Source organism: Aethalodelphis obliquidens, unplaced genomic scaffold (assembly GCF_003676395.1).
Source record: "Aethalodelphis obliquidens isolate GAN/ISIS:26980383/991018 unplaced genomic scaffold, ASM367639v1 scaffold14, whole genome shotgun sequence".
NCBI classification, from domain to species: Eukaryota; Metazoa; Chordata; class Mammalia; order Artiodactyla; family Delphinidae; genus Aethalodelphis; species Aethalodelphis obliquidens.
The window spans coordinates 30,839,281-30,855,395 of NW_020837958.1; the positions used below are offsets into that span (position 1 = coordinate 30,839,281).

The 16,115-nt window shown below is 38.6% G+C and overlaps 1 protein-coding gene across 2 annotated transcripts in view; it reads right to left on the bottom strand.

The window, feature by feature from the left end:
* PDE3B (phosphodiesterase 3B) overlaps positions 1 to 16,115 on the bottom strand; it is a 178,338-nt gene that overhangs the window by 121,153 nt on the left and 41,070 nt on the right. The gene's annotated exons all lie outside the window — the stretch shown is intronic.

Sequence of the window (16,115 nt, forward strand, 5' to 3'; positions counted from 1 at the left end):
GATATAAAAGGAGAGGAGAAGAATTCTTGACTTTACCAAAATGTTTAACCAAAGGCATATTTGTTTAACACAACTTGAAGATGAGACACTTGTTTTGTTAATGTAGAGACAGATTAGTGTAGTGCCTAAGAGCAGAAGCTCTCCAACAATACTGATGGCCACTTACTAACTGCATAATCTTGAGGAAATTAGTTCAAACTCTCTGTACCTCATATCCCTGGATCCTCTGTCAAGAATAAAAATAGCACCTGTTTCTCAGGGTTGTTTTGAAATATTAACTCAATAAATACACATAAATCTCTTCAAAAGGTCCCATGTACATAGTAAATGTCAATATACATTAGCATCATATTACAATTACTACTACTATTGTTGACACTTGAAAGTATCTATGATGGTTATACAATGCAATAAAATCATCAAGCAAAGCAAACAACTGAAAAAGCTTAATTTACTAGCGAGTTATCACTTAAACAGAAAGCATTTACCAAGGACTCTAATGGAATGGAGGAAGAAAAAGCACCTTGGTAAACAGAAGGTTTGGGGAGGAAGCTAGGATTTACCACCTTGAAAAAAGGCATTATAAACAAATCCTCCAGTTAACTGATGACAGCTCAACCTCAATATAAGATAAGAGGAGATAACCAAGATGGATGGACCCCAAATTCAGGAAATTCTGGGGACTGCTTAAGCCCTCCCTTGGCTTCATTTCCTTCCTTCAGTAATCTCCCAATCCTCTGTTCCCCTTACCAGCAAAACTTCTCAAAAGAGTTCTACTTGGCTCTTTCTACTTCTCAACCTTCATTCCTTCTTCTATTAAAATCTAATTTCTGTCCCAACCGTCCCACTGAAATAACTCCTGAAGGCCATAAAACAACCTTCAACTTGCCAAATCCAATGGTTAATTCACAAACCTCATCTTGGTCAACCTCTCAGGGACATTCAACACAGCTGTATCCTTAGAACATTTCCTGTCTTTGTTTCAGTGATGTATCTCTTCTGGTATTCCTCCTAATTTCCTGGGTCCTTCTATCCTGCTTTATAAATGGAAAAGTAGCCCGAGGCTTAAATCTGGGTCCCCTTTTCTGCTATGGCTACACACTGTCTCTTGATAATCTCCTATGGTTTTAAAAACCATCTATATGCTACTGACTCCTAAATTTACATTTCAGACTGAACTTTCTCCTGAGCTCTAGACTTATATATTCATTCATTCAACAAATCGTTAATGAATACACACATTATGCACCAGGCATTATTCTAGGTTACTGGGATACAGAGATAAATAAGACAAAGTCTTTGAATTTTAGATAGGGAGAAAGATAATAAACAAATGTTGGGGGGGTAAGTGGAATGAAGAAAAAGAAAATGTGTTACGGAAATATAGAATGATAGGCAGGCATGGAGAGCTGGTAAGAAAAAAACCTCTCTTACACGGTCACACCTGAACAGAAATTGATATGAAGTGAGAGAACAAGCTCTGTGGAAATATGTAGGAAGAGCAAGTTCAACAGAAGAAACAGCAAATGGAAATACCCTCAACTCAGGAATAATGTTGACACCCTGAAGGAACAGCAAAGAGTCCTGGACAGTGTAGCTGAAACAGAGTGAAACGCATTTGAATATGAAGTCAGAAAAGGAGAAAGAGATCAGATCTAATTGAGCATTATAGCCTTGGTAAAGTTTTTAGACTTTATAGGAAAAAAGCTGGAGCATTTAATCAAGGAAGCGACATTGTAAGATATTCATTTTTAAAAGATCACTCTGGCTGCAGTGTGAAAGACGGATTACATAGGGACACGATTAGAAGTTGGGAGGCCAGAGAAGAGGTTACTGTAAGAGTCTAGGTAAGCAGAAATGGTGACTTGCACCAAAGAGATTGTACCAGTAATCAAAGTAATCAGATTGGGCTTATGTTTTAAAGACAGCTGTCAGCAGTTACTCTAAGGGACTGAATATGGGATATAAGACAAAAAGAAGGAATAAAGAACGACTGCCAAACTGGGTGAATGGCAGTGCTGTTTACTAGCATGCAGCAGGCACTGTTACCCACTTGGCTATCAGACACCTCAAAAGTAGCATGGTTAAAACAAAGTTACTTATTTTCATCAAAAACCTTGTTCCTCTTTTAGTCTTCCCCATCTCAGATGCTACCACATAATCCTTTTCTATTTCCTTCTAGCACTTGTCCCTATCTGAATAACTTAGTTTATTTACGTATTGTCCACTATAGTGCAGGCTCTATGAGAGTAAAGACTTTGTCTTGTCCCCTGCTATATCCCTGGATCCTATAACATTGCCTGATATATAGTAGGCACTCAAATATCTGTTGAATGGATGAGTAAATGAGTGAAAAAACCCTCCTATTGTCTCCTTTGTCACTTATTCTCTTCGGCTTGGCCAGTTAATATTGGTGCTCCCCAATTTCTAGATTCTCTTCTCACTAGCTCTCACAAGGCATTCTTACCCACCACTTCAATTTCCATCTACTTGCCCATGTTTTGAACATTTTTATCTCCAGTCCAGAGTTCTCTGAGACCTAACCTAATATATGCTTCTCAAGATTTCAACATGAATGACTCAAGGTATTTCAAATTCAGCAAGAGCTAACCAGTGAGCTTTACCACCAAACCGGTCCCACTTCTGATGTTCTGTATCCTGATAAACAGCATCAACATGCATCCAGATAAGCAAGCCAGAAATATTTCAGTCGTCCTTGATACCTTCTTCTCCCCCAACCCCTGGTAATCAATCTGTTGCCAAGTCCTGTTGATTTTATCTTGTAACCATTTTTCAAATCTACTTCCCTTTCTGAAAAAACTTTTGCCATCAGGCTAGTCCATCTTATTTAGCTTGGTTATTGCAACAGCTTCCTAATAATCTCCCCGTAGCTACTCTGGTACCTCTATATTCTATTTGTCCATATTTGATCTTTTCAAAAAGAAAGCCCTGACATCTATTACATGAAACTTTTCAATAGCTTCTCATGCCTCTTAGGGAGAATGAAAGGCCACCCTTCCAGGCCTGGCCAGTCCAGCCCGTGCATATATTTCTGGCCTAATCTCACACCACTCTTCTTTTTGGTTTCTGTGCTACAACGATATCAGCCTTCTTTTGGCTCCTTAAGCGTGCCATTACTCACCTTCAACAGGACAGGCTCTTTTTAAAGGACCTCACAGAACCCACCGTCACAGCACTTCCGTCAGCTTGTAAATATGTGCTTATTATATCGATGTCTATTCCCTTCACAAAATTATAAATGCCGTGACAGCAGAGATTGTGTCTCACTTTCTTCATCACTACATCTCCAGCATCCATCAAAATTTAAGAATTCCTCAGGGGTTTCTCTGGTGGTGCAGTGGTTAAGAATCCGCCTGTCAATGCAGGGAACATGGGTTCGAGCCCTCGTCCGGGAAGATCCCACATGCCACGGAGCAACTAAGCCCATGCGCCACAACTACTGAGCCTGCGCTCTAGAGCCTGCGAGCCACAACCACTGAAGCCCGTGCGCCCTAGAGCCTGTGTGCCTCAACTACTGAGCCCACACGCTGGAACTACTTCAAGGCTACGTGCTCTAGGGCCCATGTGCCATGACTACTGAGTCGCATGCTGCAACTACTGAAGCCCACGCCTCTAGAGCCCGTGCTCCGCAACAAGAGAAGCCGCTGCATGGGGCTTCCCTGGTGGCACAGTGGTTGAGAGTCCACCTGCTGATGCAGGGGACACGGGTTCGTGCGCCGGTCTGGGAAGATCCCACATGCCACGGAGCGGCTGGGCCCATGAGCCATGGCCGCTGAGTCTGCGCGTCTGGAGCCTGTGCTCCGCAGAGGGAGAGGCCACAACAGTGAGAGGCCCGCGTACCACAAAAAAAAAAAAAGAGAGAGAGAGAAGCCGCTGCAACGAGAAGCCCGTGCACAGCAACGAAGAGTAGCCCCCGCTCACCACAGCCAGAGAAAGCCCAAGCAGCAACGAAAACCCAATGCAGCCAAATAAATAAATAAATAAAATGGAAAAAAAGAAAAAAAAGAATTCCTCAGATGCTTGGTAAATGCATTTCTGCATCTGAGAAGTTCTCTGATGGCAGTATAGTACACTGGCTAAACTGGAGTCAAAGACATTTGGTGTTAAGTCCCGAATGCATCTGCTATATAACTTTAGGAAAGTTACTTAACCTCTTAAAGCCTGAAATACCTCGTTGGATTTTGTGAGGATCAAATGAGATAATGCACATAGTATGCTTAGCACAGTTTCTGACACAGAGAAGAAGTTCAATATATGTTAGCTATTATTAGCTATTTTTCACTCATTCAAATAGCCATTTAGGTTGGCTAGTTTAAGTACCTTATTTTTACCCTTTTTCTAACTATACCTTCAACTCAAGTAAATATAAATATATTTTCATAAATAATTTTTAACATTTAATATCCAGTACCTGCATCCTAAAAAAAAGCATAGCATAATAAACATATAGTAAGTATATAATATTAGTTATCTCCTCTGTGTAAAAAAGTTACACCCAAAATGAGCATCTTAAAACAAACACTTTTTATCTCAGAGCTGTGGGTAAATAATCTGAAAGTGGCCCAGCTGAGTGCGTCTGGCTCCAGTTCTCATGAGGCTCTAGTCAAGCTGTCAGCCGGGGCTGCAGCCATCTCAAGACTCAACAGGGCTGAAGGATCTGCTCCTAAGCTCACTCACACAGTCGTTGGCAGACTTTAGGTCTTCAAAAATTTTTACTGAGGTCTGATGTTATAAACAGTAGATGAAAATGTCTCCCATCATTTATAAAATTGCTATGAAATGATGCCATCCGTTATGCTATTCAACACCCTCTATAAAATTCAATAAATTTCTCTCTGTGTTTCATCTTACAGAAAAGTTTCTCTCTTGACCAAAAGGCATATGTCTTTTTACTATACGAAGGTGTTATTTTTTTATTGGATTTCTCTTTTTACTCCGACAGTTGGTACAGATAGATTTTTTGCCAGACTAATCTCCACCTAGACTTTTCTAGATTTTTCTCCCCCTCCTGCCCTTATTCTGCCGCCTTTGTTTTTTTTTAAGGAATTTTATTTCTTTATTTAATTTGGTTGCACCAGGTCTTAGTTGCGGCTCTCTGGCTCCTTAGTTGTGGCATGCAAACTGTTAGTTGTGGCATGCATGTAGGATTTAGTTCCCTGACCAGGGATCAAACCCAGGGCCACTGCATTGGGAGCGTGGAGTCTTCACCACCACGCCACCAGGGAAGTCCCCTGCCTTCTTTTATTACATGGCTCTTTCCCTTCATCACTATTTTAATAATCCTATTATTAATATTGATATATCACTTCTGAACATTCACATACAGTATTTGGTATTAGGAAGAGTATAAGTAATCGATCAACCATTAACTAATTAGTAAGTTGACAATATCAAAATTTGTGTAACCACCAAAAACATATTTAAATAAATTTAAAATAATATTCTATTTTAAATTTGTGTTTACTTTACCATATGTGAGTGAAAATACTATCTGGTCATCCCTTCTCAACACCATAGAGCTAAAAAGAAGTCAAAACTGCTGAAGCTCTATAAGTGTGCTGTCCCATACAATAGCCACTAGCCATATGTAACAATTTAATCAAAATTAAATAAAACTTAAAGTTCCATTTCTCAACCACACTAGGCATATTTCAAGGGCTCAATAATAAACATGACTTTCAAAGCTATATAAATCTTTGCCTTTATATCCACAAATATAACTTAGATCCACAAATAGAGAAGCAAGCTTAAAATAGGGCCAAAGGAAGAATGTTATCATGTTCACTTTGCAATCTGCCAAGACCAATACAAATAGCAACACACACACACACACACACACACACACACACACACACACACACACACACACTCTTAGACATTTATAGTCTCTCTGAATCTAACCATCCCCTCCCCTGGACTAGAACATATCAAAGTAATGAAAAATGATCACAGGTTAGATTAACTAGGATGCTGAGAAAGTAGGCTTCCCCTTTAATCAAAACAAAACAACCTGCTACAGTCATTTAAAACAAGTTGCATACATACAACCACTACAACCATCCAGTACTAGCCAGGTTGTGGTAAAACTGGTGTTCTCCCACAACTCTTGAAATGCAAAACAGCAGTAGAAACACCCTGAAATCCAACTAAATTATAGTACTTGAGATTGTTCCCATCACATATGCTATTTCCTCTGCCTGTAGTGTTTTTCTTTACCATCTTTACCTAATGAAATCCTGCTATACAAGAGTTCAGAACTTAAAACACTTATAGTCCGCACAAGATATCTGATATACAATGCTTTGAGTAACAGATATTTGTATAAATATTTTAACTCTCTCTGAGAATGTAATTGGCCTAAAAGAAGACTATTTCTTGTATTTTTTGTATTTATCATGGTGTCCTACATATAACTGGTAATCAAATTTTTTAAAATAAATACTAAATGAAGTAAGTCTACGTGCCTGACAGTAAAGGATCTCAATATCATTCTTTCGTGCAACTTTATGAGACATATTAAAGGAATCATGGGATAATCTCTAGTATAATCAAGCAGTTCACTAAGACATATTATATTAAGGCATTATTTAAATATGACATTAGTAGGAGGACTTGTATTTAATACTCCTATGCAACCACTTGCAAAGAAAATTACCTAAGTCAATCCACAGGATTATGATCTACTTTTAAACACATCTCTTGCACACCCACATAAACCACTTTTCCTATCTTGGGTAAAATTTAAATACTAACACACACAAAGAAAAGAAAACAGAAGTACAAATGGTAGGAGTTTACACACTATTCTCTGGATACAGCTATCCTTAGACTTGGAAGAATGACTAAATTTTTTCTTGGCTTCTCAGCTTAAATCATTTCTACCACTCTGAGTATTCAGTGTGCAGCATGATTTTAAAGGAAATTCTTTCCTTCCCTAACATGTTCTCAAGTCTAATCAAATTGCAAACTTGCACGTAGCCATATTATGATCCTTGGCCCCTATTCAGAGTAACCATCCCTAATGAGAACACAAAGAGCATTTTTACCAGCTGTGAATGCTGTCACTGATTCATTACCCTTCTGGTCCTCTCACTTGCATTCTGGATCACCCTTTAAGCTTCAGACCAGTTAGGTCCTGCTCATTCTATCTGAGATCCTTAAGAAGCAAAAGCAGTGAAGATCCAACCCACGAAAAACTGCAAATGTAACTTCATCCATTTTGCCTATTATATCTTTAATCAGAGCTTCTAAATGTGACTAACAGTTTCTAATTAAAATTACACTGCAATTTTTCTTTGCACATCTGAATAGAAGTTTACTTTCAATACAGTATTCTCTGTACCATCACTGGAAAGAATCATATGACATGGAAAATAGCTTAAACTCAGGGATATTCCTTTAAAAATTCATCATTTGGGGCTTCCCTGGTGGCGCAGTGGTTGAGAGTCCGCCTGCCGATGCATGGGATACGGGTTCGTGCCCCGGTCCGGGAAGATCCCACATGCCGCGGAGCGGCTAGGCCCGTGAGCCATGGCCGCTGAGCCTGCGCGTCCGGAGTCTGTGCTCCGCAACGGGAGAGGCCACAACAGTGAGAGGCCCACGTACCACAAAAAAAAAAAAAAAAATTCATCATTTTTCTTTCTTTACCCAGACATTTATCCTCCATTTAATGGCCTGTTGAACACTAGTTTTTGAATATTCAGCATGGAAGCAATAAAGGTATTTCTTTGAACAAGAAATATTCTTGGGGAAAATAATATCATTATCATACCTATCGGAAATCTGCATTGCAAGTGACAGCCAACTCAACCCACATTAAGCCAAAAGGGGCATTCATTGGCTTATAAAGCTGGGCAGGAAATTGGCATAGTTCTGAAAGAAAAACTGTAGAAAGAAGGGCCTCAAAAAAATGGAAGTAGGTCTCCTTCAGCTGGTTAGGGTGTGTGTGTGTGTGTGTCACTCCCTAACCACCCTCCCCCCACACCCAACTCTTATCCCTGGTAGTTTCCCCTTAGCTTTATTATTTAAGCAGAACTTCTCCACATGGAATTGGAAGATGGCTGCCTAAAGCTTCATAGTCTAAATCTCACACTCGTAATAGTGTGTAAAGAGAGGTTCCGTTCCTCCAACACATGCATATCGATCTCTGGCTGGACAAGACTCTGATCTCTGGCTGGACAAGACTCTGATGGATTTTGGTCACATGCCCACTCAGACTTAGACCTACTATTGTATCAACGGGATTAACCTAGATCACCACGATGAGTAATGTGCCCATCCCTTTGGTGGTTGGGTGGAAGAGTAGGGGGAGAATGGGTGGGCAAGACAGATTTCTAAAAGAAGAGGGATTGAGTAGAAGGGAATATTCTGAGAAACCAAAAACAACAGCTATTACAGTCAACCCAAAAAAATCAATCAACTATTCAGCACCACATCTGTGCCAGATGCCACACTAGACCTTTACATATACTACCTCGTGGAAGGCTCACAATAACATCATCAGAGTGGTATTATCATATCCATTCTCTAGATGAGGAAGCTAAGGTTCAGAAAGGTTAAGTAACATGCAAAAGTAAGTTGCAGAGGATTCAAAAGCAGGACTAACTCCAAGGCATATGTATACTCATTCACCTATTCTACAATGTTGCCCCAAATGTCTTCCAAACCAAAAACTGACGGTGACTACTTTGCAACCTCTCACCAAGATAAATGGCTTAAGGAAGCTTGAACTATAAATGTAGAGTGTTATTTTACTTTTAGAGGGATTCCTCTGGGTCAGGCAAGATGAAAGATATTGTGAAACCATGAATAGGAATAATATTATTAAGGACGTATATCCAAATAGTAAGGATATGAAAGTTAGCCAGGAAGGGAAAAAAAGGTATTTTATCACCATTATTTTTATGTACATCTAAGAACAAAAAATGTCCAATATGGGGAGTCTAATAGGAAACCCTATAATAAAGCTATGACAAAAGAATATAGAAAAAAAAAAGAAAGTATATAGGAGAAAAAGGGAAACCTATTATACGAAAAGCAACAGCACAGAAACTTGTCTTCCTAACTTTGGCACTAGCGGCGGGGGCGGGGAACTCCCCTTCAAATTTGAACCGCCATCCAGAACTAACACAGTGTTGTAATCTGAATTCATGCTACTAGTGTGGTCCAAATTCTCAAGCACTAAATTGAATTTAAAATGGTCTCAGGTTGCTAGGGCCCCCATGCTATGGCAGAAGCGAACACAAATCTTTTATGGAAGAACTGACTTCAATCCACTCTGACACTGATTGTCAGATGCCACTGATCATAAGGCACACCCAGACTTCAGAGGTTTTAAAATGTCGGCGGGGGGGCGGGTAGTGAATATTAAAATCAATGAGACAAGTATCCTCAGGAAGGAAAAGATTGGAAACCACTGCTCTACAGTGGTAGCATTTACATGGAAATTTACTCCCAAATTCACTTTCTCCAAGTTTGAATTCTCCTCTAGCCATTTCCTTCCAATTCTTCTATCTCACCTCACCACCACTACTAACACACAAACTTTTGCACTTTCTTCAGAGTCCTAACATGTAGCCCACACTAATCTTTCCCAATTCAAGATTCTAAAAACATTTAGTTTGTAACCCAATATTTAACACCTGCTAATCATAGTAGCCACACTGTTCTGTATGAGAAGCTCTCCAACAAAGAATTAGCATTTCTGGCAATGAGGTATAGCTAGATTTTGGAATTATTTCTCCCTACTTAATACATAATAAAATACCACTGATCGAAAATCTTTAGTTTTATAAACAGCTCTTAAAAGTCACTATTATTGGGCTTCCCTGGTGGCGCAGTGGTTGATAGTCTGCCTGCCGATGCAGGGGACACGGGTTTGTGCCCCGGTCCGGGAAGATCCCACATGCCGCGGAGCGGCTGGGCCCGTGAGCCATGGCCGCTGAGCCTGCGCGTCCGGAGCCTGTGCTCCACAACGGGAGAGGCCACAACAGTGAGAGGCCCGCATACCGCAACAAAAAAAAAAAGTCACTGTTATTTAAAAGAATCTTTAATCCATTTTTTAAATATTTTATTTGAGCATAATTGCAAACTTACAGAAGAGTTGCAAAACAAGATTAGTGCATAGAAGTCCTGTCTGTCCTTTACCTGGACTAATCTACTGTTAATATTTTGTCCTGGGGACTTCCCTGGTGGTCCAGTGGTAAAGAATCCACCTTCCAATGCAGGGCATGTGGGTTCAATCTCTGGTCAGGGAACTAAGATCCCACACACCGCGGGGCAACTAAGCCCGTGCGCCACAACTACTAAGCTCACGCCTCAACAAGAGAACACGTGTGCTGCAAACTGCAGAAGCCCACACACTCTGGAGCCTGCGCACCACAACTAGAGAGAAGCCTGCGCGCTGCAAGGAAGAGCCCGTGTCCAGCAATGAAAGATCTCGCATGCCTCAACGAAGATCCCGCGTGCTGCAACTAAGACCCAACGCAGCCAAAAAATAATAAAAGAAAATTTAAAAATAAAAATTTAAAATATATTTTGTCCTACTTACCTTATCATATATATGCACCCTTAGAAGCATACTCTATTTTTTCCTCTTGAACATTTTGAGAGAAAATTGCTTATATCATACCCTCTTATCCCTAAATTCTTCAGTGTAAATTTATAAGAATAGGGATATTCTCTTACATAATCATACTACAGTAAACTTCAGAAAAATTAATGTTGCTAAATACTCGTATCAAATGTACTGTCCTGTTCCAATTTTGTCAATCGACCCAGTAATGTCCTGTAAGTTTTTATAGGATCCAATCTACAATCGGTATTACATTTAGTTACATCTCTTTACTCTCCTTTAATCTGGAACCTATCTAAAGCCTCTCTTTGCCTTTTATGACACTGACTTTTTATAGAATATAAACCTTTGTGGGGTTTTTTTGGTTTTTTTTTTTTTTTGCGGTACGCGGGCCTCTCACTGTTGTGGCCTCTCCCGTTGCGGAGCACAGGCTCCGGACGCGCAGGCTCAGCGGCCATGGCTCACGGGCCCAGCCGCTCCGCGGCATGTGGGATCTTCCCGGACCGGGGCACGAACCCGTGTCCCCTGCATCGGCAGGCGGACTCTCAACTACTGCGCCACCAGGGAAGCCCTAAACCTTTGTTTTTAATAGTATGCTCCTCATTTTGGGGTTTGTCTGATCTTTTCTCATAACTAGATTTAGGTTATTCATTCTTGGTTGAAATACTAACACTGCTTGGAGAATCACATCTGGAAACACGATATCCATCTACCCCTTACTATTAATTTTGATCATCGATCAAGGTGTTGTCTGATTTATCCTCTGTATAGTTATTGTTTTTTTCCCTTGCAACTAATAAGCAATCTGCAAGGATACTCTTTAAAATCACTGAAATATCCTGTTCCTCATTAAAAGTTTCCCATGGATTTAGCATCCATTGATGATTCTTGCCTGATCCAATCTGCAAAATTTAAATCCATTTTACTCATTCATTTTAAAACTATATTAACTATATTTAATGACAGAAAAAGTCCATGCTGAGAAGTCTAAAAATGTACTTATCGTTATTTGAATTACATGAACTTTAGCTTGCATATAATAACTAAATATTAAAATAAATATCATTTATTTTAACCACTTTAGATCATTCATGTCCTATATAAGTTTTCTAACAAGCATGCTGAGCTCTGTACTACCATCTTTGAGATTAAATGTAAAATTCAACTTTTGCCATGTGAGTATTTATAAAGATGTCACAAGATACCAAAAAAAAAAAAAAAAAAGAAAGAAAGAAAAAGAAAATAAATGGTACTTTTATCATAACCAAAAATATTTCTGTTTATCAATAAAATTTACCTATCTACAGTCAACTGTTTTTGTTTTTGTGCATTAGCTAGAACATAAAAGGGAAATACTGGAACACAGTGAGGGGCATATAAATTGTTGCTACTATTTTGAAAGACAACTTGGCAACTGCTCTAAAACTTTTAAAGGCAATGCCTATGGATAAACTTATACACGATGCAAGTATACAAATTACAAAGAAACTGTTTATCAATAGAAGCCAGGTCAATACATTACACTGTATTCAAACAATGGACTACCATGCAGCTGTTACAAAGAACAAGATGGGGGATTTACCAGGTGGTCCAGTGGTTAAGAATCCGCCTTCCAATGCAGGGGATGCAGGTTAGATCCCTCGTCAGGGAACTAAGATCCCACATGCTGCGGGGCATCTAAGCCCTTGCACCGCAACTACTGAGCCTGTGCCACAACTAGAGAGCCCATGAGCCACAACTACTGAGCCCACATGCTCTGGAGCCCGCATGCCACAACGAAATATTTCACATGCCTCAACGAAGATCCTGCATGCTGCAACTAAGACCCGAAGAACCAAAAAAAAAAAAAAAGAACAAGATGGGTCTATAGATATCAATAATATGTACTAAGTGATGGTACACTTAGTTGCAGAACAGTATTGTAGATCCTATACATGTAAAAAGAGAAAGGAAAGGAAGATACACTATATATGTAAATTTATACACGCAAACATACCCTTACATATGCTTGCATAAACATCTAAAATTCTAGAAGGAAACACAAGAACCTGTTAGCAAAGTTTATCTCTGGGGAATAAGACTGCAGGGGTCAGGAACTTTTACTTTCCATTTTTCTTATTCTAATATTTAAATTGCTAACCATAAGCATGAATTGTTTGTAATTTTTTTAAATTTGTGACAATTTTCTCAATACCAGAGGTGAACTAGCGATCAAAACTGAAAGTGAAATAAAAAGAATTATCACCTGCTAGAAAGAGCATAAAACTATATTTTTTCATATTCTAATTCTAATCTCCAACCCAGAAGGAGAAATCATCAATTGTGCACATATACATAGTAGGCACTTAGCTAATGTTTTTCCATTATTATCTTTCTAGTAATTATCAGTGTCATGAAATTTCCAGATGGTTGACTAGAGCAAAGGATACTTGTGGCCTGTGGCCCTGAAACAGAAAGAGAAAAATCACCTATCAACATGACAGAAGTTAAACTTACAAGGAAAAACTTAAACAAATCAGTCTATCCCTTCATAAAATCCATGATATTCAAGTAAATTATCAAAGTGAGTAAAGCAAAGAGTGACTAATTCACTATTCCAGTGACTGAAAGATTAATTCTCAAAGTGCATTAATCCAAAATAGAAAACTACTAGCAAACTGCATAGTTGGTAAGTCTATATAAATATGAGAGGTTCATATCTTGTAATAGCACTCACAAAACATGAACCAAAATTATTAGTATTCATATATGTGTCTATATCAATCCCTATGTATATGCATATCCATATATATGAATATATTTATGTAGTTATATAATAAATACAGATATAATAGGAGGAAAGGGTGCTATGTACAAGTTTTCTCCTCCACTGCTTTCAAAACAAATTTTTATACTTTGATATTTCACTAAAAAGAAGCCAGGAATCAGTCAGGCCTGATTTATCTCCAGAGTCTACGAAATTAACGATTATTTCTTTAACTTCCAAATCTGCAATGAAAACCTCTGTGGATATTTTTTTGGTTTCCTAAAAGCCACATTGTTAACACCAACTGCATGTTTTCCATACTTCTCTTTGCTAGTGGCATCAAGGTTCACAGAGTCAGTAAGAAATGATTCCCAGGGCTAAATGTGAAATACAGAGCCCTGCCTATCTTTACGCACCATCTCCTTCATCACTCTTCCACTCAATCGTTACCCTTTAGCAATACTCATCTTTTAAAGTATTCAAATATGCCAAGCTTATCATTTCTAAGAAGCAGTTGCACTCCTATTCCCACTAACCAGAAATTCCATCCCCAGGTCTTCATGAGACTGTCTCCTCATCATTCAAGTCTCAGCTCAAGTGTCATCTTCTCACAAAGGACTTCTATAACCATGCAATCTAAATTAGTCCTTCCAGGCACACTGTATCCCACCAGCCTGTTTTATTTTTTTCTCAGGACTTATCACACTTTCTGAAGCTATCTTGTTCTTTTATGTGTGTTTTATCCAATCACTCTTCCCTAGTACCTTCCCCAACGATGATTTCTAAGTTTCATGACAGTAGTTTCATGACAGCAAGAATCTTGACTGTCTTGTTCATTGTGATATCCCCAGCATCTGGTACACAGTAGGTACACGATATGTATTTGCTAGATGATTGAATAAGGAAGAAATCAATATTGTCACTACATGCTGTCAGATGCTGAAGATATAATCTACTACAGCCTGCACCAAAATGCTAAAATATGTGTGTAGGAAAACTGTAATTATGTCTTTACAACTATTTAAAAATCTATGAAACTGGCCAAAAACTCTAAAAATGAATATTGCTCCTATCTAAATGATCATTACAAAACCTAATACATTGGCAATAAATACAATTTAAAAATTCAACCACATATATGATCTAAAATTTACAATACACTTCTTTTTATTTGCAAGTGTCATTACCAGCATTTTTCTTTTAAATACATTATATTGCTTAGTAAGATGTATATTAAAATAGCCATAGTGAGGTAGAGAAGTTGTTTTACTTTGGATACGATCATGATGATGATATGCAAACATTTGTTGAGAAGTTACTATGTGCCAGCACCTCAAATACATTAGCTCATCTAATCTTTACATCACCACTAGGAGTTGTGGTACTATTACCATTGCCATTTTACAAATGAGAAGATTGAGAAACAGAGGGCTTAATTTATCCAAGGTCACTTAGTAAATTACAAATTTCAATCTACGTTCTTAACTCAATAACAGATGCTAAGAAAATGTAATACTTTAAAAGATGTCAGTTTATTTAGCCTTTCAGTTTCAGGCACTGTACAATAGAGTCTAATTAAAACTATAGTTTTCCTTCATTGAACTCAATTTAAAAAAATCATTTACATTAAGTGTGAGCCTAGATCAATATACAAATTCAACTTGCACTGCCATCATCAAAAAACAGGAAAGGGGCTTCCCTGGTGGCGCAGTGGTTGAGAGTCTGCCTGCCGATGCAGGGGACATGGGTTCGTGCCCCGGTCCGGGAAGATCCCACATGCCGCGGGGTGGCTGGGCCCGTGAGCCATGGCCGCTGAGCCTGCGCGTCCGGAGCCTGTGCTCCACAACGGGAGAGGCCACAGCAGTGAGAGGCCCACGTACTGCAAATAAATAAATAAATAAAAATTTAAAAAAAAAAAAAACAGGAAAGGAAGAGGAGGGAGGGAGTGGGGGAGGAGAGAGAAAGAGGGAGGGAGGGAGATTATTGCTAGCAAGTATAATGCACCCTGTTTCCAGGGCAACTGTCAAAGTCCTAGAGTGCCTGATTCAGCACTTCTTCATCTGTTTACAATCACTCCAACACTCTGAAAACACGGTCATTGCATTCTATTTTGTGCAGCAGCGAATTCAGCATATACAAAACAGTATTTAACCTTTTTTTTTTGCTTTAGTAGGCTCACATGAAAGATCTGAAATAGCTATTATCCATATATTTTTTAAACAGTATACAGTTTTTCACCTTATTACTATATAAATAATAAAAACATTCCCGGTATTATACAACAGAATGTAATTGTAACATACATCCATAACATCCATGCTATAGCAACATTCAATTAAAGGTTAAAATATTTTATTAGTAAATGAGCCAAGACCATACATATACTTTCTCCACAATAAATACTCCACATTCAACCATAAACACTGTAATTTAACCACTAACATGGATCTGAAGTCACAAAATAAAAACTAGAAGCTACAATTTCATTCCCAAAATTGTCTTTGCCTATTTTATTCTGCACTATGTAAAATAAAGCTACAATTCCCAGTTTGTTTATTTTTGTTTTATTTTGTTTTGGAAGAGGATGCCTATAGTAAAGACTCTACACATACGCACGCGTGCACACACACACACACACACACACACACACACGGTTAAAAAGAGCAGCTATAAACCTTCTTGAAATGTAATTTTGATTTTAGAATTTTATTTTATTATAATACAAACTAAACTGTCAGTGTACAACCATAATAGTAAAGTAATAAATAAAAACTT